The 15,254-nt window shown below is 45.5% G+C and overlaps 1 protein-coding gene across 2 annotated transcripts in view; it reads left to right on the forward strand.

Annotated features, from left to right (window-relative positions):
* The window catches only part of GNE (glucosamine (UDP-N-acetyl)-2-epimerase/N-acetylmannosamine kinase), a 76,884-nt gene that overhangs the window by 34,426 nt on the left and 27,204 nt on the right, over window positions 1-15,254 (forward strand). Inside the window, exon 1 of one of the 2 annotated variants that reach the window (XM_073549647.1) lies at window positions 6,759-6,907. The exons of the other annotated variant lie outside the window; for it this stretch is intronic. The gene's annotated coding sequence lies outside the window, so the exon portion shown is untranslated. Of the gene's footprint in view, window positions 1-6,758; window positions 6,908-15,254 lie in introns of those variants that run through there. 2 annotated transcript variants of the gene reach the window in all.

Here is a 15,254-nt window from a genome sequence, read left to right on the forward strand (position 1 = left end):
CATTTCTCGGGTGGCTGAGAGCTAATGTTTTTAGCCTGGAGGTGCCAATATACATGGTCCCTTCCCAGGCTATTAATAACAGCCTGCAGCTGTCTGCCTAGCTCTTGCTGGTTCGATTTTATAGGGGGACCCCATGTCAATATTTTTCTGGGGTTCCTCTGTAAACTAGCCAGAAAAGGCTAAGCAAACATCTATGAGCTGATATTAATAGCCTGGGAACCTTTACGTCTATTGGCTCCTTCCCAGAAATATAACATCAGTCCTTAGCCATCGGCTTTCCCTCTGCTAGTTTTGAAAATTTTGCGGGAGCTCATGCAAAAATTTTTTTTACATTTTTTGAAAAATAAACCGATATTGCATTTATATAGTGTGTATATCTATAATATAACGCTGTAAGCGCCACTCTGTCCGAAGCCCTTATAGACTGCGCAAGCGCGACGCGCCTGTGCAGTCTGGCTCCAGACAGAATGAGGCAGCCAGTAGTGAGGAGTGTGTATGGTGTCGGAGATGGCGGTACTGTACACACTGCATACCGCCATCTCCGATGCCATACTTACATACTTACCTGACCGGGAGGAGTGTTGCCGCGACGCTTCTCTTCGGCCGGAGACCGGGGCGGGAGTGCGGTCGGAATTGCGCATATTACGATCCGGCGCCATTTTACTGAAGACACACTTGCAGTGTGTCTTCAGCAATATGGCGCCGGACAGCGCTATGGGCATGCACGTACTCCGGCGCTAGACTCCTCCCCCGGCCTCCAGCAGAACGTGGTGACAGCGCTGGAGCACAGGAAATAATGGTGAGTATAAATGTTTTTTTGGGGTTTTTTTGTATGTGTGTAGTTTTAATAGGAGTGAGGGGACCATGCATACCTGGATAGGGGAGGTGAGAGGACCATGCTTACCAGGATTGGGGGATGAGGGGTACCATGCATACCAAGATTAGGGGATGAGGGGTACCATGCATACCAGGATTGGGGGATGACAGGACCATGCATACCAGGATTGGGGGGATGAGGGGTACCATGCATACCAAGATTAGGGGATGAGGGGTACTATGCATACCAGGATTGGGGGATGAAGGGTACCATGCATACCAGGATAGGGGATGAGGGGACCATTCATACCAGGATAGGGGGGTGAGATGACCATGCATACCAGAATAGGGATGAGAGAGGACCATGCATACCAGGATTGTGGGATGAGGGGTACCATGCATACCAGGATTGGGGGATGAGGGGACTATACATACCAGGATAGGGGGTGAGGGGACCATGCATACCAGGATGAAGAATGGGGTGCCATGCATACCAGGATTGGGGGGGTGAGGGGACCATGCATACCAGGATAGGAATGAGGGGTGCCATGCGTACCAGGATAGGAGGGTGGCAGCACATACCAGGATGGGAGACTATATACCAATTAAAATGCTCGCCACCCCGGCGTAGAACGGGTTCATAGCTAGTATAATATATATTCACTTATTTGTTTTGTATGTGTAAACATAAATTTGAACATGGTATGTAATGATATTATGGTCTTCAATGGAAAATGAAAAAGAAGAGGTTGAACAAGGAAATTACAGTACATCACAATTCTTATTTTTTTTTTTACATACGGCAATATATCTTTATTTAGCCCAATGGATTTACAAAAACGCATGAAAATCTGAATCAAAAACGCTCGGATTTTCTACTGCATTTTTCTGTCAAGAGGTCTAGAAACCTTGCAAAAATTTCCATGCGCACATATCCTAAAACTACTGGGAAATATAAAGGAAGGGCTTGAATATCTCCTTCCTGTTGTATCCACTTCTGGCTCTGGTTCAAAATGTCACAATGTATTTGCAGCCTAACTCCTGTTTGGTTAGCTATTGTTCTCCAGCTATGCTATATAACACAGACTGTTATCTGGACTGGAATTTCCCACTGCTCTAAGATATAATTGCCGTAATATTGTTTGCATGGATGTTGCATCGCTACTAGTACATAGAAATTTGTCTATTGTAGATTAGCCGCGTGACGGTAGGCAAATGGGATCATATGCAGTCAGAGACAGGAAAACAGACGTTCAGATCAGACAATACTTCTCCTGTTCTTCGTTACAGTACAAATAAATGCAAAGCCTTTACATGCATGGAAAATAAAAAAAACAAAATTAACCCCTACTCTACTGTGCACTATCTAGACATTAGCTTCCCTCATTATACAGCTGGCCTACTACCAAACGCCCAAGAAAGAAAATGGTTGTGTGTTACCTACAATAGCACCAACAAGAAATTAAGGCTATGTGCACACGTTGAGTAAAATTTCGGCACCATTTCTGCAGCTCTTGGCAGGGAAAAACGCAGCTGAAAAAAAACTGTTTTTGGTGTGTTTTTTGCCCTGCGGTTTGACTAATTTGCGTTTCAGGGGCTGGGCTAGTCCCTGTGCGCTGTGAAATGTGCAATGTTCACAAAGACAGTGAGCTCTGGCCCAGATTAGCAGTAATGAGCCTGCGACAATGCACGTTGTCAGAATACTCGGCGTGCAACTGAGTGCGGTGTCTTTGTGCACGACGCACAGTGCCTATCATGCAGCACAGCTCCTGAAACGAGCGTCACTGATGCAGACTTTACCCCCTGATGAAGCTTCGATGGAGTATCCTAACATATACTGTAGATTCTCAAACGAAGCGTCATCAAAAAAGGAAGTAGGAAAAAAAAGAGTAGTTGGATAGTGTAGCTATGGAAGGTTAGGACATTTATATATATAATTGCCTTAAATTGTCTGTCATCCACTTCCGTCTGGATGTCCCCGAACCCCACAATCCGCCGCACCGGAAATGCGCCAACCGCCATATTGGAATACCTAAGTGATGGGTATTCCAATATGGCACCCGTTGGTGGTACCAGGCCCTTCCACAGTACCACCAGCGGGACACCAACGGGACCCCCCCCCCCCGCCGGACCCACCCGCCAGACTCGCTGCTGCCTGCCCACCCACCTCCGTGCAGTCACAGCCGGCAGGAAATACCGCGGCTTGTGCTGGAGATGGGGCGCGGGCGCCCTCTGGTGGCGCCGCACCCCATCTCCAGCACAGGCTGCAAGCAGCGGTCTTTCCTGCAGGCTGCCCGCCGCCGCCAGGACCCCTGCCGCTGGACCCACCACTGCTGGTAACTCCACCAGACCCGCCGCTGCCTGCCCACCATGTACATACACACGTACTCTCACACACACGTACTCACACACACGTACTCTCATACGTACTCACATATATACAGTCATGGCCAAAAGTTTAGAGAATGACACAAATATTAATTTTTACAAAGTCTACTGCTTCATTTTTTCTAATGGCAATTTGCATATACTCCAGAATGTTATAAAGAGTGATCAGCTTAACAGCAATTACTTACAAAGTCAATATTTGCCTAGAAAATTAACTTTATCCCCCAAAACACATTTCAACATCATTGCAGCCCTGCCTTAAAAGGACCAGCTAACATCGTTTCAGTGCTTGATCTCCAGCCCTGTCCTCATCAACACCCACACCTGTGTTAATGGAGCAATCTGTCATGATTAAGAATGACATCACTGGACACTTTAAAAGGAGGCTGGTGCTTGGCAAAATTGTTTCTCTTCTGTTAACCATGGTTATCTCTAAAGAAACACGTGCAGTCATCATTGCACTGCACAAAAATGGCCTAACAGGGAAGAGTATCGCAGCTAGAAAGATTGCACCTCAGTCAACAATCTATCGCGTCATCAAGAACTTCAAGGAGAGAGGTTCCCTTGTTGCCAAAAAGGCTCCAGGGCGCCCAAGAAAGACCAGCAAGCGCCAGGACCGTCTCTTAAAAGTGTTTCAGCTGCGGGATCGGGCTACCAGCAGTGCAGAGCTTGCTCAGGAATGGCAGCAGGCAGGTGTGAGTGCATCTGCACGCCCTGTGAGGCGGAGACTCTTGGAGCAAGGCCTGGTCTCAAGGAGGGCAGCAAAGAAGCCACTTCTCTCCAGAAAAAACATCATGGACAGACTGATATTCTGCAAGAGGTACAGGGAGTGGACTGCTGAGGACTGGGGTAAAGTTATTTTCTCTGATGAATCCCCTTTTCGATTGTTTGGGACATCTGGAAAACGGCTTATTCTGAGAAGACCAGGTGAGCGCTACCACCAGTCTTGTCTCATGCCAACAGTCAAGCATCCTGAAACCATTCATGTGTGGGGTTGCTCCTCAGCCAAGGGAATGGGCTCTCTCTCAGTCTTGCCTAAAAACACAGCCATGAATAAAGAATGGTACCAGAATGTCCTCCAAGAGCAACTTCTCCCAACCGTCCAAGAGCAGTTTGGCGATCAACAATGCCTTTTTCAACATGATGGAGCACCTTGCCATAAAGCAAAGGTGATAACTAAATGGCTCAGGGAACAAAACATAGAGATTTTGGGACCATGGCCTGGAAACTCCCCAGATCTTAATCCCATTGAGAACTTGTGGTCAATCATCAAGAGACGGGTGGACAAACAAAAACCTTCAAATTCAGACAAAATAAAAGCATTGATTTTGCAAGAATGGACTTCTATCAGTCAGGATTTGATCCAGAAGTTGATTGAGAGCATGCCAGGGAGAATTGCTGAGGTCCTGAAGAAGAAGGGTCACTACTGAAAATATTGACTTGCTGCATTAACTCATTCTGTCAATATAACCTTTTGTTACAGAAATATAATTGCAATCATTATGAGTATGTGAAAAAAACATCTGACAAACACACATAAAAACCAGAGGGCAGCAGATCATGTGAAAATATAATATTTGTGTCATTCTCAAAACTTTTGGCCATGACTGTAGAAATTTAATGTCACAACCCCCTAAAGTAGCACCCTTTAGTGCCTTTCATGTGGCAATAAAGGGTGCTGCCTTATTAAACCCATTTAATAGTTCAGGAACATGACACGGGGTCCCTATTATTTTAATAACCAGCTAAGAAAAAGCAGACAGCTGCAGGCTTACATTATCAGGTAGGGAAGGGTCATAACTGTAGACCTTCCTAGCCTATTAATATCAGCTCACAGCTGACTGCTTTGCCTTGGCTGGTTAATGGGGAAAATGTGGAGGGCAATAAAAAAAGTGAGGTCCCTTCCATTTTTAATAACCAGCAAAGGCAAATCAGACAGCTGTGAGCTGATATTAATAGGCTAGGTAGGTCCATGGTTATCTGTGGTTGATGTCAGCTTTGTAATGTCAGGCAACAACCCAGGGGTTAGTATTGGAGAGGTGTTTATCAGACACCCCCATTACTAATCCAGTAATCAAAATTAAAAACACACACAGAAAAAGGTTTTTTTAAAAAAAACATTCCCCCACCCCTATTCACCAATTTAAAAAAACGCACAAAACCTGAAGATCCGCCGTAGTCCAGCAGTCCAAAAATGGGAACCTAAAGCACGTAAAAAGAGAGGTAAAGGAATAAAACCAAGAAATACTCTCTCACACACCAATTTATTAAAAAATAACCCCCGCAACTCTGACATAATCCATTGAGATCCCACACCGTCCAGCGAGTCTGTACAGCAGCCTAGGGAGCATCGTTCTGAGAATGACGCTCCATAGGTCACTCCTGGCCATGTCTCAATGACGTCAGGAACTCGGCACTGTCGTTACTCCTGAGACCTAACCGGGAGTGACCTATGGTTGCAGTCAGTGTCAGACTGGGGTACCAGTGCCCCACCAGTAACATCAACTCCAGGGCCCCACTTTTCCGCTACATACAAATATGACATTATCCTCAATTTCTATAGAAATAAACTGGGCAGCATGTTATATGAATAAGATGCCGCCTTTGTATATAATGAGTCAGTCATGTATATTGTGCCAAGTGCTGCTCATAGAAGAGGGTGGTGGTGACTCCTGCACAGGGGCCCACCGGAGGATTCTCCGGTGGGCCAGTCCGAGCCTGGTTGCAGTACAGAGTCAGAATTTGTTTTGTACATTGCAGCAATTTCTGACAGGATGCTGTGTTTACTCTGACATTATTGGCACCCTTGCATTTTTTACTTTAAAAATAAACATTTGGTATTGGCACGTCCGTAAAACTCCAATCTATCAAAATATAAACTTAACCCAATCGGTAAACGCCATGACGAGAACTATAAATGAAAAAGTCAGAATTGGGGGGGAGATAAGAAAACTCAGGCTATGTGCACACGTAGTCCGGAGAGCTGCGGATTTGGAAAAATCCACAGGTAAATTCTCAGATCAAAAGATCTGCGGATTAGCCTGCGGTTTCACACCTCTACAATGGAGATGTGAAACCGCAGCGGAACCCGCACAAAGAATTGACATGCTGCGGATTGTAACCCGCGGAAAAATCCACAGCATGTGCACAGCGGTTTTGGTTTGACCATTGGAAACAATGGTACTGCGTGTGCACATAGCCTGAGTCCATAAATAAAGCCATTGACCGGTCCTAAAGGGGAGGTACACGGCATGGCTGCTATGGCCCTGAAGGGGTTAAGGAGAAGTACACGGCATGGCTGCTGTGGCCCTGAGGGGGTTAAGCAGCATTTTCACGGCTTGGTGAGCTGAGGTAACACGACGCCCTGTGTGTGTAGTATAGCAGGGGTCACGGCAGTGGAAATACACGAGTAAATATTTGAGCGCATGGCAGCTGAGTCTGGGAGCAGTGAGGAAACACCGCGCACACGCGCAGTCATCCCTGACAGTGACACGCAGCAACCACGCCCACTGCCGCGCTGCTTGTGTCCACGAGCTTTTACGTAGTGTTGAGGTGTGTGCTCCGCCCACTTCCCCCAGGAGCTCCGCCTCTCTGCGCGTCATTCTGCAGAGTCTCGTTCCCGCTCGTCCTGCTGCAGCTTTCTTCGTGACCGCGCATTTTACTGTGCTGTGGCGACCGACGCTGGCACTCAACACCCCCCCAGGTAAATAATAGTGGTGAAACCCGGCTAGGCGCTATAAAGTGTAGGTGTGCCTGTACCACTTAGGGGCAGGGGACGACTTCTGGTGTGGGTCCAATGATTTAAGGTCAACCCCCTAGTCCTGACTTATGAAGTGTTGTATGTTGTCTTCATAGTTATGTACTTGCAGCCCCTCTGTCTTCATGCCCTGAGGTCACTGATTATGGGGGATAGTTTGGAGACCCCAGAAATGTATCCCTCCTTCTAAACCTCATGGTGTTGTACAGTGGTGAACACATGAGATGAAGTGACATGTCTGTATTGTTTAGATGGCAGTGTGCTGTGCCCGCGCCGTCTCCTTGCCAGCTGGGCAGAAGTGTGGTGACTGGTACACTGTCAGCAGTGCCATACACCAATACCTGTGCTGCCATCCCAGTGTCATTGGCAACATTCCTACTGTCCCTGTAATCTCACCTCATGCCCACTGCTTGCCCGCGCTCTGGTGGGCACGCCACCCCATAGCTAGTATTAGGACCAGTAGTATTCTCCAGGTGTGGAGCCTTTCCACCAGCAATGTTTTGCCTGACTGCTGTCGCCCCATCGCATGGGCACAGTGCAGACCCAGATGGCAGGGTCACCCTACTGAAAAATGGCAGCCGGACCCAGGGCTGGCTCCAGGTTTTTGAGGGCGAAAGAGTCTGTGCCCCCCCCCCTTTAAAACATACCACGATTCATGTCGTGTGGCATCCGTGGTGCCGGCCAAAAACGGACTTGTCTCCGTGTGGATCACACGGACACGCATGTGATCCACACGGACACACGCTCTGTAGCAAAATACATTCATGTGAAGGAGGCTATTGATTAGTAGTGTACACATGAAAGCGAGAGGGAGAGAAAGAAAGGAAGAACAGAGAGAAATAAAAAAAAAAAAAAAATTAGAGAGAGAGAAAGAGGGGAAATAAAGAACAGACAGAAATAGAAAGAGGGAAAAGAAAGAGAACAGAGAAAGAAAGAGAGGGGAAAGAGTGGACGGAAGAAAACAGAGAGAGAAAGAAAGGGGAAAGAAACAGTGGACAGAAAAAAGAAAGAAAGGAGAGGTACAAAGAGGGGAGGAACAGAGAGAAAGAAAGAGGGGAAAGAACAGAGAGAGGAACAGAGCGAAAGAGAGCGGGGAAAAAATAAGAGGGAGCGAGAAAGAGGGGAAAGAAATAAAGAAAGAACAGAGAGAAAGAGTGGACAGAAAAAACAGCAGAGAGCGAAAAAAGAAAGGGGGAAGAACAGTGGTAGAGAGAAAGAGGGGAATGAACAGAGAGAAAGAAAGGTGAAAAAAAAACAGAGAAAGAGAGGAAAGAACAGAGAGAAAGAGGGGAAAGAAAGAACAGAGAGAGAAAAAAGATTAGAGAGAAAGAATGGAGAGAGAGAAATATTCTATAAAGATACCATTGCAGCCCAGCTCCCATTATAGTGCACACCTGAGCCTCCCGATGCAGGACATATCATGATCTGCTCACGTGGCCGGCATCCCCGATTTCAAGGCAATCCCGCTGTTCGCGCTGTCGGAGGAGGACACGGTGATGGATCTGAAGCATTCCCTGAAGTGGCTCCATGGTTCCATCAAAATCTCCTCCCGAAATTACCTAATTTCCGGTCATCTTCCAGCACGTCACTTCCAGTAAAATGTCACATGTGAGTTTTACATTGCTCCTTGGGGCTCCGCCGTGTACTTCTGTGTCCGTGGGAAAAGTAAGCTCCTGGCTGGGGCAGTCTCTCAAAATCGGGAATTTTCCGCTGGATCTGGGACGGTTGGGTGGTATGAATGCTCCCCACCATACACCTCATACACACATGGTTCCGGTTTGTATGCCTCGTACACACACTGCTCCGCTCCACACTCACGCGGCTTCACTCCGTACACACCCGGCTCTGCTCCACTCCGTAAACACACGGCTCAGCTCCGTACGCTTTGTACACACAGGGCTCCGCTCTGTAGACCTCGTACACGCGGCTCCGCTCTGTAGACCTCGTACACACGCAGCTCTGCTCCGTACGCCTCATACACATCCGTCTCCGCTCCGTACACCTCGCACACATCCGTCTCCGTACACCGCGCGCGCACACGCGGCTCCGCTCCGGTATGCCGCACACGCGGCTCTGCTACATCCCCCCCGTAAACCCCTCCTGACCACACACACAAACTTCCCTCATCCAGCACCATGATGACGACCACCAGCACAGCAGAGTCCTGAAGACATGGCGGCTTCTGATCATGTGACCCCTGACTCCTCCCCTCCTGTGACCTCATCACAGGTCCTGTACCAGAAGAGAACACAGCCTAACGATGACTTATTGCTGACTGCGATGAAAGGGCGAGAATGGGGTCGGTGCATGGGTGGTGTGGCGGTGGGTATCCCAGACAGCGTGAGTGTGCCCCCCCTTCTCGCCAGGGCCCCGGCACTTGCCCGGGTGCACCAGGTGCTGACGCCGGCCCTAGCCGGACCCATTGACTTGTGTTGCTGATTTTGATGAGACACTTGGATCAGCATTAGACATGTCACCGATTTTTATTTTTTCCGCAGACTCCTCGGTTTGAGGAAAAAATTAGATTTGTCTCCTAAAAGATCATAGGTGCGAGTGTTGTCTATGAAAATCACCGATCACACTCGTACGAGAAAATCAGTCGAGTGCACGAGCCCTAAGGCTGGTGCGCTCCAATTTTCCAGTTGGTGTATGTATGGTACTAAATACAAGCGGTCTCCAGCATTCTAACTGGGGTGTATTTGGTTCTCGCACAGCCATTTCAGCTATGAGATTTCAGAAATATCAAGGAAACGCTTGTTTTTGTTTTTGCTGACTAAATTGGAAAACTGCTGCATTTTTGAAAACTGCAGCATGTCACTTCTTGCAGTGTCTTTGCATCTTTTTTTCACTCCTAGAAAGTTGTAAGTGCAAAAACGCAGCAAAAAATGTTGTCATCAGTTTTTTGCAGCGTTTTTAGTGGGGAAAAAAAAGCAGGTACAGCAGCATTTATTTTTGTAATTTTGCCAAGTTTAAATTAAAATGTCTTGGTGTCCTCACCTGAGCATGGCTGGTAGGATTAGTACAGTTTAATTGCATTAGTGGTCAGTTTAAAAGTAAACATTGGCCAAACAACTCATTGCCCAACCAATGTGTGATTGTAAACGATGGCCGACCCATGCGTGATTGTAAATGATGCCCGACCAATGCGTGATAAACGAAGCCGGACCAATGTGTGAAATTGAACGATACCTGACTAACTCAATGGCCCCACCAATGCGTGAAAGTAAAAAATGTCTACCAATACAATGCAGTGCTAATGTCTTGGGTAAACTATGCCCAACCAATTCAACTCACCCCGCTTTTCATGAACTCGCATGAACTTTTTTGTTCAGAATAGTCACTATTTTTTTCAGACACATATTTTTTTTCATCAAATTGCCCTTTTTTTCCAAAAATGTTTTATGGTTTCACCTATGTCTTGCATTTGTCGTCTAACACCTTGTATTGTTCATGCCTGTATGGTGGAAGCGAAGCTGAATTAGGGATCCTGAAAAACCCAGCAAGAAAACGAGCAAAACATGCTTTTTGTCTGAAACATTTTTACTGCCAATTAATCTGGTTTTGGCTGCAGAAAAAAGCATCATGTGAGCGTAGCCTTAAGATTCAATATTTATTTAGTCATTTACATCAGCACCATTTGTAAAATATTCTTTTATTTTGTTAGGATGTTGGAAGGTTTGAAATTTTAGCATCAATTTTTCATTTTTTTTCTAGGAAATTTACAAAACTTGCTTTTTTAGGGACCTATTCAGTTTTGAAGCGAGTTTGGCGGACATACGTTGTAAAATCCCCAAAAGTGAGACCATTTTTAAAACAGTACCCCTCGACGTGTTCAAAACTGCTGTCAGGTAGCTTATTAACCCCTTTCCAACATCGGACGTAATAGTACGCCGATGTCAGACTTCCTCTTTTTGATGTGGGCTCCGGCGCTGAGCCCACATCTTTTCCGGCATATGTCAGCTTGAATCGCGATCCACCCGCGGCTGTTGACTATTTAACTGCTGCTGTCAAACATTTAACTTGCATTTCCAGCAAGCGCGCTGGAACTCCTGTCCATCTGCGCCCGTGCCACATGACCTCGGGTCACCGATAGGTTGGCATGACAACCAGAGGTCTCCAGCACACCTCTGGTTGTCACTGCCAGATTGCTATGAGCTCAGCCTGGTAAGCTCTTATTAAGTGAGCAATTCTGCTACATACAGGCGATCTGATCATCGCCTGTATGTAGCAGACTCAATCGGATTATGGCAGCTTTTAGTCTCCCATGGAGACTATTGAGGCATGCCAAAAGTAAAAAAAAAATTTTTTTAAAAATATTATAAAAAAATAAAAGTCCAAATCACTCTCCTTTTGCCCCATTCAAAATAAAACAATAAAAAAATCAAATATACACTTAATTGGTATTGCCGCGTTCAGAATCGCCTGATCTATCAATATATTAAAAAAAAAGAACCCGATCGCTAAATGACGTAATGAGAAAAAAAAGTCAAAATGCAAGAATTATATTTTTTGGTTGCCGCAGCATTTCATTAAAATGCAATAATGGGCGATCATAAGATCGTATCTGCATCAAAATGGTATCAATAAAAACGTCAGCTCGGCACACAAAACATAAGCCCTTTACCCAACCCGAGATCGCGAAAAATGGGGATGCTACGGGTATTGGAAAATGGCGCAATTTTTTATTTATTTTTTTTTTTTTAAACACACTATGGAATTTTTTTTTCACCACTTAGATAAAAAAAGAACCTAGACATGTTTGGTGTCTATGAATAGAATTGAGCTAATTTGTTTGAATTCAGTTCCGAATACGATCGGCAGCGAATATTGTTTTTGCAGTATTCGTTGAGCACAGCCTGACGTCATTAGAGTCAATGGGAGTATACACTACCGAATATGTTCCAAACCGATCATCAAACATACATTCAACACAAATAAGGAACCAATATGGCATGAATATGGCAAATTCAGATTTGGTGACCAAATCCGCACTAATTCGCTTAACTGTATGAACTCGTAATGACCTGGAGAATTTTAATGGCAGGTCAGTTTTAGCATTTAGTCACCCTAGCAAAATAGCCAAGCAAAAAACAAGTGTGGGATTGCACTTTTTTGCAGTTTCACTGCACTTGGAATTTTTTTCCCATTTTTCAGTACACAATATGTTAAAAACAATGATGTTCAACAGTACAACTTGTTCCGCAATAAACAAGCCCTCACATGGGCATAGTGACCCGAAAAATAAAAAAGTTATGGCTCTTGGAAGGAGGGGAGCAAAGACGAAAATATCTCTGGGGGTTAAGAGGTTAATCATTCAGCTGCTTTTCAGGAATTAATACAAAGTGACATGACAGGAGAGAAAGATGTTATTTTTACCACCTAAATGCTGCTAAGTTCTGAACAGGCCTCTACAGCCGGCAGACTCTAAGGCTGTATGCACACGTTGCGGATTCTGCTGTAGATTCGCAGCGTTTTTGGCCCTGCGGATTCCCAGCAGATTCTGCTGCGGTGTACAGTACCTTAAAGTCTATGTAAAATGAAAAATGCTGTGCACATGCTGCGGATTTGCTGCGGGATTTGAATCCACAGCATGTCAATTCTTTTGTGCGGATCCGCAGCGGTTTGACACCTGCTCCATTATAGGAATCCAACAAGAAAACAGATTTGCAAAAATACTCTGCAGTAAAATATATCACAGTAATCAGCAAGTGCTGGATAACAAATACAGGGTATTTAGTCGATACCTTTTTTTGCAAAAAAATGTATACCAAGCTGCTTCACCGCGTCAAGGTAACCCGTATTGAAGCAGTCCCTAATCTAATGTATTTAAAACCTGAACATGTGAACAGTGTTCATTTTAGACACTGTTCAGATGTTCAGGTTTTAAATACATTAGATAGGGACTGCTTCAATACGGGTTACCTTGACGCGGTGAAGCAGCTTGGTATACATGTTTTTGCAAAAAAAGTATAGACTAAATACCCTGTATTTGTTATCCAGCACTTGCTGATTACTGTGATATATTTTACTGCATAGTATTTTTGCAAATCTGTTTTCTTGTGTCTCAGTTAGTGGGTGGTGTGAACGTTGTCTTACCAACTTGTTCATATTTGTGCATGGTGTGTTTTTAATCCATTATAGGAATCCGCAGGTGTCAAAATGCAAGTGAAATCTGCAGCAAATCTGCACTAAATCCACAGGTAAAACGCAGGTCATTTTACCTGCGGATTTAGCACACAGCCTAAGGCCGCTATTTGGCAATGAATTTCCATGGCAAACATCAGGACCACACTATCATGATCTCTGGGTGCTGATGGGGTTAACGTTTATATGATGTAGTCAATTTTGACAGCAGCATCTAAGGGGTTATGCAGATATGGACGGTGCAAATGCTGATCGCGGCTGATGCAGCAAGTTGTCAGCTATAGAGTACAGCCGACAGCATCCGCTTGCGGGGTTTTGACGTGCCCGCCGACCGCATAGAAATGCTACATGTTGTGTTCCCGTGTGTTCGGCGGGCACGTCAAAACGCTGCATACCGACCTATCCGCATACAGCGCATGTCCCTGCGTACCCAATGTCAACGATAAATACGCAGGACGCATGCGGAAGTAGGCGGAGCTTAAAGGGAATCTGTCCCCCCTTTTTTGAGATATCATGTAATGATATCATTCAATTGTGTGTCACATAAGGATTCTCTTAGTACTTTTGTTTCCCCCTGACCCCGCACCTTTCATGCATAAATACCTTTTTTATATCGGTTCAGATGTATGTAAACTGCCACGGTCCGGTCCGATGGGCGGGGCTTATTCAACTGCTCCCCCCTCCCCCCCTCCCTGTCTTGCTCTACACAAGAAGAAATGCGTAGAGCAAGACAGGGAGGGGGGGGGGACAGTTAAATAAGCCCCGCCCAGCGGACTGGACAGCGGCAGTTTACATACATCTGAACCGATATAAAAAAAGGTATTTATGCATGAAAGGTGCGGGGTCAGGGGGAAACAAAAGTACTAAGAGAATCCTTATGTGACACACAATTGAAGGATATCATTATATGATATCTCAAAAAAGGGTGACAGATTCCCTTTAAGCGAGGAAGTGTGAACCCAGCCTAAGCACAGGGTGACTGTTCACATTCAAGTACATACACTCAGTGCGTCACAGTGGGGCCAGTCATTTACACCTTCCCACCTGCTTGTTCTCCATCTACCTGTTCCCTTCCCTTTTTCCATGAAGTCAGAACTGTCAAAGAGGAAGGGGTGCAGATACAGGGAAAACAAGCAGGAGGGAAGGGGTACATAAATGATTGACCCCACCATGATGCGCTGAGTGCCAGTACTTGGTTTGAGCAGTCATTCTGTGCTGACAGATTCCCTTTAAGTTCTCCTTCCAATCCCCTGATCTTGGCTGCTGCACATTCCTCCATCAGTGTCTTATTTCATTGCTTGGCGCTGTGAGTGCACATTGTTCGTCTAGCTAAAGACGTGGCAGTCATGTACCATGTTTTCTGAGATTGCCTGTGTGGCAAGTGATTGGCACAGCATGTTGTAGCTACAGACAACGTGACAATACAGGAGCAGCAGAGATTTGCGACATGTCCAGGTAACAGTACAATGCAGCTAATGTCGTAAAAATGGCGAGATGTATCCATAGACGGGGTGAGAAGTGTTTAAAAAAAAAAAAAAAAAAAGTGTTTGTAGTTGTTCACATACCTCTTATTTTTCCTTTACTCTATGAAAACTGACGCAGCTTCATGTTACTATTAAAAGACTTGACGATGGCTGTATTTTTCCATAGTGGGGTCATTAAGCTATTTTCTCACATGTCATTGTTTGCCCAGAAGTCTGTCACCTATGTTTTACTGATACAGGGTTTATGCTATTATTATGTAAGACCTTGCATGGAAAAAAGGTGAGATATTAGTGCTACCTCCTGTGTGAGCCTTTGCACAGTTTCTTTGTAGACAGCACTCCTGTTTATAGAGAGACTTGATCTAAGTGGCCATTGCTGAACTCCTTCTCTGCCCCTAGCACATCCTGAGTCACCGCTCCGATTTGTATGGTGTCATATTCGGGTTCCTATAGAGGTGTATGGGGCCTCTGCTGCACCCCAATGTCTATACTTCAATAGAGCAATCATGTACAAAGTTATTCCTGCCTAGATGGACTGCTTCTTATATGGGGTATCCACTTTATCTTTATTTTAACATGTCTCGAGGACATGAGGATCTTCTTAATATATAAGTGGTACAGATTCTCCTCCTCCTTCACGGACTGCACTGTGCTCCTGTCCATAC

Source organism: Dendrobates tinctorius, unplaced genomic scaffold, assembly GCF_039654945.1.
Source record: "Dendrobates tinctorius isolate UK_male_01 unplaced genomic scaffold, ASM3965494v1 ptg000160l, whole genome shotgun sequence".
NCBI classification, from domain to species: Eukaryota; Metazoa; Chordata; class Amphibia; order Anura; family Dendrobatidae; genus Dendrobates; species Dendrobates tinctorius.